General features: G+C 37.5%; 1 protein-coding gene across 6 annotated transcripts in view; it reads right to left on the bottom strand.

The window, feature by feature from the left end:
• LOC125351537 (amyloid beta precursor protein) overlaps nt 1-12,900 on the bottom strand; it is a 198,353-nt gene that overhangs the window by 116,271 nt on the left and 69,182 nt on the right. The gene's annotated exons all lie outside the window — the stretch shown is intronic.

Here is a 12,900-nt window from a genome sequence, read left to right as displayed (position 1 = left end):
CATTTTAATATTTCACAGAAGTACATAAAGCACAAAAACTAACAAGATCCCAGAAGAGTTGGAGAATTAAAACAAAGGCCTTTCTTCCAAGGCAAATATACCTTTCTGAAGTCAGGAAACTAGTCATAGCTGCTAGCATAAATACCAATGACCTGAGTCATTCCAAGTTCTGAGGATACAAGAGGCTCCATGTCGCCCCGGGCCTCAAAATGACCAACTCACTTGTTAATACTAGGCAGCTATATGTGCAAATGTCCAAAATACTAAATGATGCTTTTCCATCTTACAAGTAATTATTGGAAAGACTAAAACTCCTGGCCCAAGGCTATTAATATTAAGCCAGTTCAAGGTCAGGATCAGATATAATACATTCTGGTCCTTGGTATAAATGAGTTTTAGGGACATAAACCAGTTATAAGTGCCAAACAATAAAACCAAATGCATCTTGTGTCACTTGCCCTTTGCAGTTCTCTGAGACCTAGATTATAATGCAAAGCCAAACCTGCTGAAAGATATTTACTTTGACCAAATGCAATGCAGGACGTGTGCTGCATTAATTATTTCCTAACAATTGCCCACTGTGCTTACACTGAAAATTTTAATTTGCAAAACGTTTAACTTGTAAAGATGGTCTTGTTTCTAATATTACACATCACTAAGTAATGTATGTGCCCTAAAAGGAGATTGCTTTTTGAACGGATTAATGAGATTATTTCAAAAGCCCTTGGGAGTCATGACAAAATAGGAAGATCATTGTATTCAAACATTAAAAATTTAACATTGAATTTAGCAATAAACTGCATAATTTTAGGGTTGATGAAACACAGAATGTTAACCATTAAAAACATTTACCAAGTAAACTAAAAACGGTTCAAAATTTAGTAAGAATTGAAGAGAAGTGGTTTTGAAAAAAAATATTTAAAAAACACAAACAAACTTGTGTGCCATACTCAAGGAGGGCCTTGCTTTCTCACTTGGCTGTTTTGCTCATGGCTGGTACTCTACCACACCTCCACTTCCTGCCTTTTGCCAGGTGAGTGGAGATAAGAGTCTCATGGATTTTTCTGTATGGGCTAGCTTTGAACTGTAATCCTCAGATCTTAACCTCCCAAACAGCTAGGATTATGCCACCAGGACCCAGATGAAGTAGTTTTTACAAACTGGCTTAATGTCATTAGCACGATTTATGTCTAATCACAAAAGAATTCTTTTTAAAAACAGATGCTAGAGCCAGGTGCTAGTAGCTCACACCTGTAATCCTAGCTATTTAGGAGGCTGAGATCTGAGGATCACGGTTTGAAGCAAGCCTGGATAGAAAAGTCCATGAGACTCTCATCTCCAGTAACTACTCAGAAAAAGCTGGAAGTAGTGATGTGGCTCATGCCGTAAAGTGCTAGCCTTGGGCACAAAGAGGCTCAGGGACAGTGCCCAGGCCCTGAGCTCAAACCCCAGGACTGGATAAAGAAATCAGCGCTAGTACAGGAGGTACACTGGAAACCCTCTGTACTTCCTGCTCAGTTTTTATGATAACTTAAAACTGCTCTAGCAAATGAAGGCTTTCATAACAAAAATTTTGTTTCTGAAGTACCCATATACAACCACATACACTTATAAAACAATCATATACAACCACATACACTTATAAAACAATCTATTTGGTTTGATCTTCCAAGTGAAAAAAGCTCTTATCAGAATTCAAGTGAAGGAAACCAAAGACCAAACAAACTGGGTATTCTAATAAGAACTCATCATGTTCCTTTACAAAATTTGGCACCATTTAATCCAAGTAGATAAATCTATTGGTAAACATTTTGTATGTTTATTGGTAGCCATACATCCTGGGTTCCTAGGGAAGCAGTTGAAATTTTATATTAAAAACACATGCAAACACACATGGAAATTCCAGCGGAGAGTTTTCAAAGCTAATGAACAAAATCTGAATTTACTTTCTTGTCGGAAAAGTCTTGGCAGATGAACAATGATGTCAGATTCAATAGGGACTCTGCAGGTCTCCATCCTCTGGCTCTTTGGTGGTCTCTGAGAGGACTGCCTAGCTCAAATTATTTCATTTCACAGATGGGAGAGGAAAAAAAAATCCCTGGTCAAGTGGCTATCCCACAGAGCCAACTGGCAGCAGAAACGAGCTGAAAATCCAGGTCTCTGGCTCACCATCCAGGAGTGGTTAACTCGACTCCATTTGTTTAAACTGTTGTCAAAATGGTTTATTTGGCCAGGTTTGTCTGGTTTGTATAAAAGCAGATTCACTTTTAGATCATGAAATACATTTTAATATTAGGATCTCCAAACTGGTCAATCTGATAATAAAACTAGAGTTAAATTATCTAATAAGCTATATAAAACAGGAGTGCATTTGGGTACATAGACCAGAACCTGTTAGACAACAATTTGAACACATGGTGGTGAAATTATTAATGGCACACAAGAAGTGACACTGAGGCTGGGATGCTTTGAAGCAGATGGTAGACCTGTAAGAATGAATTGAGTCAACTCACTGTCCAGAACACTAATGAATTATTAGTAGTATTATTATCCTTCCCCTGGCATGTAGCCACCTACTATGTCACATATTAATAACAGCCCTAGTAAGAATAGCAACTGCTACCCATCATTATTTACTGATGCCCTATTATACACCAACTGAAGACCACAAGGTTTTATTTTCACTATATTATCACCATCCAGCTACTACAGTGTTAGTAGATGAGATGGCACTGTCTTATGTCTAAATATCACACAGGATGTGATTAATAATCGTACCAGGAAACCGTAAGGTAGAATTATGAGGAGACCGCAGACATGGTACAGTCCTTGTAGAGAGACCAGGGGAGTGAAGAATCATAGGGATCAATGCTGTCAGCTGCATTGATGGTCACTGGTCTTACTATGAGAATGTCTTCATTCCCATCAGCAGCTACTATCTGTCATTCACTCAATTTAGAGGTGAAGTCTCAACCTTGACCCACCATGATTAATAATGTTCGCTGAAAATTATCTAATTTTGCTTAGCAGTAAGAATACAAAACGGAGCAGAGATAGGATGAAGTAAGATTTGAGTGGGAAATGATGAAGACCAAATAGAGTATCAGATGGCAATAAATGTTATGGAGAAAAGGGGGAGTAGGAATATTTGGGGGAGGGCAATAGGGTGTTCAAGGATAGCTTCCTTGAAACTAGGCTACTTGAGTGAAGACTGAAGAAAATGAAAAAATAATCCATCCAAAATCACAGAAAAGAATATTCTAGACAGAGGAAGTAACCAGTACAAAAGTCCTGAGGCAGAGCAGGCCTGCTGAACTCACAGAAGATGAAGAGTAGGTGAGGGCAGATTACTGGGGCACTGAACACAGTCAACACTCTGACCAACTTCACATCACTAGGAGAGACTTGCAATCTTTCTATGCCAAGTATTCTTTCTCAAAGGTCAAAGTTGGAAGGAGGAAGATCAAGTTGTGGAGTGTATTTACTAGGACTGACATCAGCAAATATGATACATTAGTAGAAGGATTCCAGATCCTATCTGAAGGTCAACTCAAAAGAACCATTTATAAAGGAGTCAAGGATCTAGCTTGTTCCTAGAAGCTGGGTAATTTATACGGAAACAATGAAACCCATGGGATAATGTTTCCCAGTTTTTCTTAACCACTTCATAAACAGCATAACATTTCAGATTAGGTACTTTTTTCAATCTATATCACTACATTTAAACATATAAACGTTAACAACTATAGACAAAGAAGAGTTTACTTGGTTTTCTATTTTACCCCTTCGGATTCATGCCACAATTAAAATTAAATTTCCTCATATTACTGGCATGTAACTTTCATATGCTAGCAAACAGGCTGGGAAATTTTCTCAGAGGCATTAATGCTGAAAAAAGATGAGGAGAGTGTCAAGTGCTGGTGACTCATGCCTGTAATCTCAGCTATTCAGGAGATTGAGATGTGTACAATTAAGGCTCAAAGCCAGTCTGGGAGAAGAGTCAGCAAGACTCTATTATCAATTAACTAGCAAAAAAAAAAATCTAAGCATGGATCAAATGGATGAGAACCAGCCAAACAAACAAGTTGAGCAAGAGCATGAGATCCTGCGTTAAAGCCCTGGTACTACTGCGCGCGCACACACACACACACACACACACACACACACACACAACTAAAAGGAAGGAAAGTAGGAAGGAGAAAGGAAGGAAGGAAGGAAGGAAGGAAGGAAGGAAGGAAGGAAGGAAGGAAGGAAGGAAGGAAGACAATACTTATAGAGTGGATGAAATGATTTTCAACCAAATTTGCATGTGATAAAACTGCTACTGCTTGCTTCACAGTGTGCCTAGTTACTGGGTTCACAAAGTGAACATATAAGTGGATTAATTACACATCTCTTTGAAAGTTGTTATTATCAACCCGTCACTATAACTATTAGATAAATGAGGAGAACTGACAGATGGGTTTCTTCAGATGAGAATGAGCTGCCAAATGGTAAACACTAAGTGGATCAGATAAGCTAAAAGAAGTGAAAACTTCAAGTTTCACGAAAATCTTTTCAGCTTTATTCAAGTAAACAGAGTTCACGTACACACCTATAGCATGTTCATACACAGCAATGGCAGGATGTACATGAGACAGAAATAGTGTCTGACTCAGGTGCTGAATAACACTGGTATTAAAATAATGACCACAGTACAAAGGAATGATTTCAAAACAAAATAAAAGAGGAAGGAAAACTTTTAAAAAATTGAATGATTTTGGGGCTGGGGATATGGCCTAGTGGCAAGAGTGCCTGCCTCATATACATGAGGCCCTGGGTTCGATTCCCCAGCACCACATATACAGAAAACGGCCAGAAGTGGCGCTGTGGCTCAAGCGTCATAGTGCTAGCCTTGAGCAAAAAGAAGCCAGGGACAGTGCTCAGGCCCTGAGTCCAAGCCCCAGGACTGGCCAAAAAAAAAAAAAAAAAATTGAATGATTTTTATCTTAACCTCATAATGGCCTGGCTAAGAATTCTGGTATTGCCACCTGTGTATTCTGAGACTAAGCAATAAAGTTTCTCAATGTAAGGGTGAGGATTTGCAGATAAGCAAGAGGAGGATGTAAAATGATCCAAGGAGCAAAATATTCATGAGTTGCAGACATCAGGGTGAACTCATTCAACTTAACATACTTACAGTAGTTACAGACTTATCTGACACTATGGGTAATACAAAGTGAGAAAGGGTTCTTTGTAAAATGGCTGGTGTATGGCGTGGGCAGAAAATACGTATGTAAGATTAGCCTAGAGCTAATGTAGGAAGAGAGAGAGAAGAGTGAGGTGGGTAACAGAGACTCAAATGGGTACTTTACCTCTGCAGTCTTCATTCTAAAACACCACAACTCCAACAAAGCATGAGAAAATTCCAGCAGAAGGTACCCTACAAGAACTGTGTAGTTCTCAAAAATATTATAGCAAATAAAGTCTATTTTTGTAAAAGAAAAAAAATAATAAAGCCCGATTGTAGAGTTTCACATAGTAGGCATATACTCATTTGCTTCTACATTGATTTCAAAAGAACATCTACAAAATTATTAGAGCTGAAAAGAGTTAGGGTTGAAAACAAAACAATAACAAAAAAAAACTTCCTAACCCACTTTCTCATCTATGTCATCCATGTTAATAAGACAGACACTGGTTAGATTTTTCTTAGCAAAATAATTTTTGAATATGACATGTGGTATTTAAGATGTTTTAGAAACTTCAAGTTTAAAAATAAGCACACATGTCAACAATAAAGGAAATTCTTCACTTTCCAAATTTAGCTTTGTCTTATGAATCTAAACTAGAATTTAGTTTGTCTTCCCAAATGAGAACCCTCAGGCCTGAAAGGATTCCTGCCTAGCTAACTGGAGGTGCTGGATCAATTTTGGGCCCTGACTTCCAGCCAAGTTTGCTACCCAGTCGAACACTACAACACTGCACCAATTCTAAATACTGAAATGACTTCAGTTAACATGTGGTTTCTGTTGTCTCTTTCTGACTGCACTAATTATTACTTATATTCTTGATTTAAGTAGTCTTAGACCTTTTTCTTTTCTTCGTACTTAGATGTGTAGAAATGCCAACAACTGTTCCACTGTCACAAACTTCTAGATCCTAAGCTCTCCATATGTCCTCCATATGTCCTAAGCTCTCCAATGTGCTTCAGTCACCTGGGATCAGCCTGGAACTTCAGCCTCCCTCTGGTTCCACATCCTAGATCTCATTTTTATGTCCTGGGATGGGCCTGAAAACAGATCTCCCCAGAGTGGTTCTGAGTCAAGTGGCTCCTGGACCACACTTGAAGAAACGTGTTCTGAGTAAGACTTCACAAGCTTTCTCAAGCACGCAAATCACCTGGAAATCACGGTAGACCCGTAACTTCAAAGGATGACTGCATTGAGAATGCATCGATCTGTTCTCCAGGCTACCCTCATAACACACTGAACAGTGTGACCCTAGGACTCCATCTGGTATGACCATGAGCCCTGTTTTGTCAGCAAGCTGTCCTCTTCTTCCACTCACTTCTGCAGTTCTCATTTATGGGCATGTGACTAATGCAGATGCTGAAAGAAAAGTAAGGCTTCCTTTAGAGTGGATTCCCCCACTCAGCTTCAGTCAATCCTTATTGCTTGGGAGATGAGCTAAAAAACAGACACTGAGGAGACTTCTCTAAATTAGCTTTTGTTTCTTGAAAATGTAAGAATCCCCACTGGCAGCTTTCTGCTAATACTTTTCCGTCTTTTTACCATATTAAGAAATCCAAAGCCAGATAGACATTTAAAGATGTAATTAATTAAAATTACATGTGGGTCTTTACAAGAAACCACATAATTGCTTACAAAATACCAACCACGCTGATGTATACCAAGGCATAAAAACCACTGGTTATTAGCAAAACCATAAATCACATGGGGAGGTAAAATACACAGCAGGATTTTTCCATATGCTGTATTCAGAAACCCATGTGTGTGGGTAGGCTATAATCTGATAGGAAGAGGCTCTTTCACACATAAAAGCTCCCCAGGAGCAGTGGGCCCGTCACTCTCCAACTCCTGACTTGCTCTTCCCAGCCCTTTCCATTTGGCCCAGATCCAACAACCTGCCATCAGCAACTCTTCTTCCAAGGTCAGTAACACCAAATGCATTGCTCAAGTTCCCTATTCACTCTACATAATCGTTGCCTTCCACCAGACAGCACGTGCTCTACATTTCTTATTTTACTTGTCATTCTTTCCCTCTCATGTCCTCATCTTTAATAACTGATTACAGTGAGAAAGTCTCTGCTCTTTGTCCTTTGTCACTCAGAAATACTATCCATGCCTAAGGATTCTGCAGTGTCTTCTGTTTTCTCAGTTCTTACCTTTCACTTGACATTTCTCATTGTTTGATAGAGGCTTCCACTTAGAGGCTATTGCTTTTAGCAAATATAATAGATTCAAATACCCAACAAAGAGTGTATGAGAAGAGTAATGATCCATTGCTCATTAGGTCAAACAATGAGGAGAAAAGAATGGAAAAAAAAATAAAATCACTGCACTGAACAAAAGAGCCAGTGAAGAAGAAATGAGGGCATAGTACTTAATTTTGGCAATTTTTTTATTGTCAAAGTGAAGTAGAGAGGGGTTACAAATTCATATGTAAGGCAGTGACTATATTTCTTGTTCAACTTGTTACCTCCTCCCTCATTTTCCCCATCTTCCCCCACCCTCTTTCCCTGTCCTCCCATGAGTTGTCCAGTTGGTTTACACCAAATGGTTTGTGAGTTTTGCTTTTGGAATGGTTTGTCATGTTCTCCTTTGTCTCTGAATTTTGATATTCCCTTTCCCTTCCCTAGGTGAAATGCCCATATATATATTTTCTAGGGTGCTCAGATTTTTACCAGGTATTTATAAAAATATTGCTGTATGTTTCAAAAGCTCTGTTAAAATAGGAAAATAAAGTATCAGAATTACCTAGCAATAAGGAAACATATAACATTTCATACAACAAAAAATAATTAATATGTTATGATTCACCAAACTCTTCAATAAAAATATCTCTTAGAAATTACCCACATCTCTTCATGTCACACTTTTTTTTCCCAATGGGGACTAATTTCTAGGTAAATGACAATGCCTCTTTCTGTGACCATACCACTCTGGACTTGGAGTTTGTTCCTAAGATACATAAACAAGTCTTAGTTCCACTAATGTAAATCAATTTTCAGGGTTTACCACTCTTCAGAGAGTGGAAATAATTGAATATTTGGAATTCTATGGAATAAAGATTGGACAGTAAATAACTACATTTAAGGTTACAAAAGGTAGGTCCACAACTACTCTTTAGCAAATACAAAAAAGAAAAAAAATTCCCTTTAGGAATCCTGATCTACTTCTTTAATCCAGTGATTTATTGGGGACACTGAATTCTTTGCTTATACAACTGATATCAAATAAAATCTAAGCAGTACTTCCAATGCCTGATAATGGGACATATAGTTAATAGTTGTCATTGAGATTTTAAGTATAAAAGAGATGTACAGGTTAGATAGGTTATTTATAAGTAGGAAACAAAACAGAAAAGAAAGGCCCAACATGTATTAGTTAAAGGATATGTGCAATTTGATACTGATCAGACCTTTCTCAATAACCAAAGTATAAAAACGATTTCCAAATTAACAAAAATCCCATGTCATCTAGTGCAATGAGATCAAGGCTCTGGCTCAATCTGGTCATTTTCTTTTATCACTACAATTTCAATCATAGATGAAATGGAAATTTCTGCTCCCTTTGCTACTTTTCTGCTTGAGTGAATTTGATAATGAAAACGTCTGCTTCTCTCAGACAGAGCACAAGTGTCATTCAAATTCTAGCCACCAGACTAAGGGAGAATGCATTTGTTTAGATGCAAACTCACTTAAATATGCGGCCTTCCGGGCTGCAGCACTCTCAAATTCTCTTCAGTAATAAAGCAAGGCATCAAACGAAGGTGCATTCAGGCTTCAAACATCTCCACACTGCTCCCTCCCTCTGCACACACAGTCCGCCCCCTCCTTCCTTTCCAAGCTGTGTACTCAGCCAGAAGATGGTGGCACAGTGCCAAATCCCATTCCATTACCCCAACGTCTTCCAGGTCATCAACACAAAGTCACATGAAAGGCCAACTTTGGTTTTCCCCTCCAGGGAGCAAATATTTTGAAGAGCAAGCATTCTAGGCAAGCAGAAACATAGCCTTTAAATCAAGCTAAGTTAGGATTGTTTCACAAAGTAAAGAAAGCCCTGCAACACACAGTGGTATGAAAAAATATCTGGAGAAGGCAAGGCTCTCTGTTTACATTTAACATTTAAAAACGAGGATGATTGTAATTACAAAGGTTTTACCACCTCCCAAATAATACAATTCCTCTCTTTCATGAAAAGCTATAAAGAAGACTAGAATGTAGATCAAGGAAAAGCTATAGTTAGGGTTTAGGTTATTTGATCTTAGAAATGCTGTTTTTGACAAAAACTGAGGAAGAATATGACTTGGATAAGAATAACTAGATAGGAGACTCTTGTAAGGAAAGTGTAAGTGATTGTAAGTGATTTACCACTTTGGGGGATAAAGGAGACTTTCTAGGACAAATTGCCAGGCTGCAGGATTTCTACCATCTTAGCTAAAAGTAAGTTAAATATGTAAGCTTCAAGCAATAGTTTAAGTGAGATGTGTACATAAGTTTACTCACAAGAAAGGACAATGAGCAAAACATCAGTTCTCTCTTGTGCAAGTATTTTTCCACCCATGCCATTACATGATTATCTATGTGTCCATTTTATTTGGGACTTTTATTTGCAAAGTACCTTTTATCACAAAGCCTTAGTTCTTAAATTCTTAAAAGAGAAGAGACAGGTAGTTACATAACTCCCTGGGGAAAGTGCAATGTTTGTGTTCTTTCTGTGCTGGCATTGGGACTTGAACTCAGGGTCTGGGCACTGTTCTTGAGCTTATTTTGTTCAAGTCTAGTACTCTACTACTTGAGCCACAGCTCCATTTCTGACTTTTTGGTAGTGACTGGAGATAAGATTCTCACCAAGTTTCCTGTCTAAGCTGGCTTTGAATGGCAATCTCAGCCTTCTGAATAGCTAGAATTAGAAGCATGAGACACAAGTCAGTGCCCAGATAGAAATGTGTATTTTTAAGACCATGTATGGTAGGCTATCTCTGAGTAAAATAGCTGATGTATTGAAAAGTCAGCAGTCCTACAGGACATCTTTGATAACGAGTCTCATGTGTAAATAAATACTTGTCAACTCTAACAAGAAATAATAGGTAATCAGTGTTATTAAGCACTTTTTTTTTCTAAAGCAGACAAAGCAAGTTTATTTAAAAGTGTAAATAAACCAGTGAAAGTTTCACTCTTTAGAGTGGGGCCCCAAAAGATGAGTCCAGCGCTTATCATTCCTTGTGCATTCAGGCCAGCTCTTCATCTGGCATTAGTCCTGCATGCAGGACTTTTCTGGTGGTTTGTTTTCAGATCATTTAACTTTCTTCTGTCCAAATATAAATTATAATATGGGCATAAGGTCTCTTCACAGTGTAAGATAATTCTAACAATATGACCACATCTTTAAAACAATATTTTCCAAGAAATCTTATGTTCAAGTATTTAAAGGCTGTTTAAAGTCAAAGTTTAGGAGATTATACTCAATTATAAATTGCCATGTCAAAAAAGTTAAAATTAGTACATAAATATTTTGTAGGGATTTAATCTCGATTGATTTTACTCTTGCATATTAGTTGGCAGAAGAAAAATAACAAAGGAAAGCAAAGTAACAACAACAATAATGGGATTCTGGAGGTAGCTTAGGATGAGGTTAATTTCTGCATCCAAAGCAGTAAGCTTCATTCAAATTTAATTAATTTCAATGCACAAAATCAAGGGTCCAGGAGACATAATAAGAGCTAAGAAAAATTCTATTTTTTTACCTGATATATTTTTAAAATCCCAAATAGTATTTAGCAATAAAAATGCATTTCCCATGCTCATATCATCTGTGTTAGTCTAAGAAGCTTGAATTACTTTTAGTGAGTATTTTCTTTTGTAGCAGTGAGGATGAAACCTATACATCATACAATCTGAGTTAACATCCCGAGCTTACCATTTATTGATAAATGTCAGCAAACATCTGAGCTATAAGCTAAGAGCCACTAATTTCACAGGTCACATTGAGTGAATTCTTGTTGATGTCACAGTAAGAAGCCAGGTCTCCAATAGAATAACTCAGGAATCATCAATGCAGTCCTTTAGGAAACCAGCACACTTACACAGTCTCCTAGCAAACAATTGCGCAAAAATGAAAAAGCTAGAAGGGAGCGTGATGAAGGGGATGAGTCTGACCCAGGTACCTCATATACATATATGGACATGTCAAAATGAAACCCCTTTGTACAACTAATTAATGTTAATAAAAATGTGAAGATGAACTACAGCTGTGGCTCAAGTGATAGAGTACTAATATTGCTCAGTAACACTCAGGAACAGTGCCTAGGTCCTGAGTTCAAGCCCCAGGATTGGCACACACACACACAAAAAGAGGTTAAAAAGATATGCAATCTGAATAGAATTATAGGAATTTTGTGGTGAAAGAGATAAAGACTCAGACTGAATAAATTTAAATTTGAGTTTATGAAAAAAAGGAAGAGCTAGAGTGTAACACCATCAAAGGTGTGCCTGAAGAATGATTTTCTACTCAGTATGAACTAGAGTAGGCACAGGTGAAGCAAAGAAGCCAAGCAGGTGGAGGTGTATGAAATAAGTGGGTATCTTGGCTGATTTTAGCACAATAATATCATACACAAAATCAAAACCACACTGAAGACTCTTATATTTTTCTGGGCATCAGATAAACAAAATAAATCGATGTCTTTCCAAACTGAAAAATGTGACTTGCCTACTGTTCCAAATTTAAACAATCAGACATTTTATTCGATTCTAATTACCTCATTTTCCCTCAATACAGCCAGCACAAATTACTGTCCCTAGAATATCCATGTATGTGTTTTGGAATTTAGCCTCTTTATTTCCTCTACAAGCCCCTAAAATCCACATCACAGCTGTATTTCTCTAGAGGTCTTTTCCAGATGTTCCACTCATTCCACCATCTCCCTACCTTCTAATCCTATGGTGATCCATCACCATATATATATGAAAGTCTCCATAATATCTGGTCATGAAGCAGAGTAAATGGGACATTTGACCAGACTTGTGTCAGAGAAGTACTGTGGGATGATGTATTCAATTTTGGCCATGTTGAGGTACCCAAACAAACATCCATCATCAAATTAATAGAGACTGAAACCAATGAAGACAATAAACCTCCACACTTACACAGGGAAATGTTGCCTTAAATGCTGTAAAATGGACATAAAGGGAATTTTATATGGTGTGATGAGAAGTTACATTCAGCTCTATTATATCCAGTGTAGTTTTAGTTAACTCAAAGTTAGATAGTAAATTAAGACATTAGTCCCAGTCATTAGACTTGTAACTTATATTGATCTTATTAATATTACATAAATCAAAATTTATTATTTATAGACTTTGTGAATTTAATTCTTAATTTCCCCACAGAAGGAGGAGATACATAAATTACTGACTGCCATCTCATTTAGCTGACTCTCCTTTTACCCTCCCTGTTTCTAAATCTAGTAAACGGCTGGCTGTCTTCCTGATTTTTCCACTTTAGGTCTTCCTCATTATGGAATAAAATGTCACACTTAAGTTTTCCCCCTTTTTTTCTCACCAACATACATGAAGTGTCATCATGTATATCTTACTTGCCTCAGGACAAATGACAGTTTGTCCTTTTGATACCCCCTCCATTTATCCTATTTAAATACTTATCCTATTTAAAA

This window comes from Perognathus longimembris, chromosome 5 (genome assembly GCF_023159225.1).
Source record: "Perognathus longimembris pacificus isolate PPM17 chromosome 5, ASM2315922v1, whole genome shotgun sequence".
Classification (NCBI taxonomy): domain Eukaryota; kingdom Metazoa; phylum Chordata; class Mammalia; order Rodentia; family Heteromyidae; genus Perognathus; species Perognathus longimembris.
Note: the sequence above shows the minus strand (reverse complement) of the source record. Positions and strands in the feature narration are given on the sequence as shown.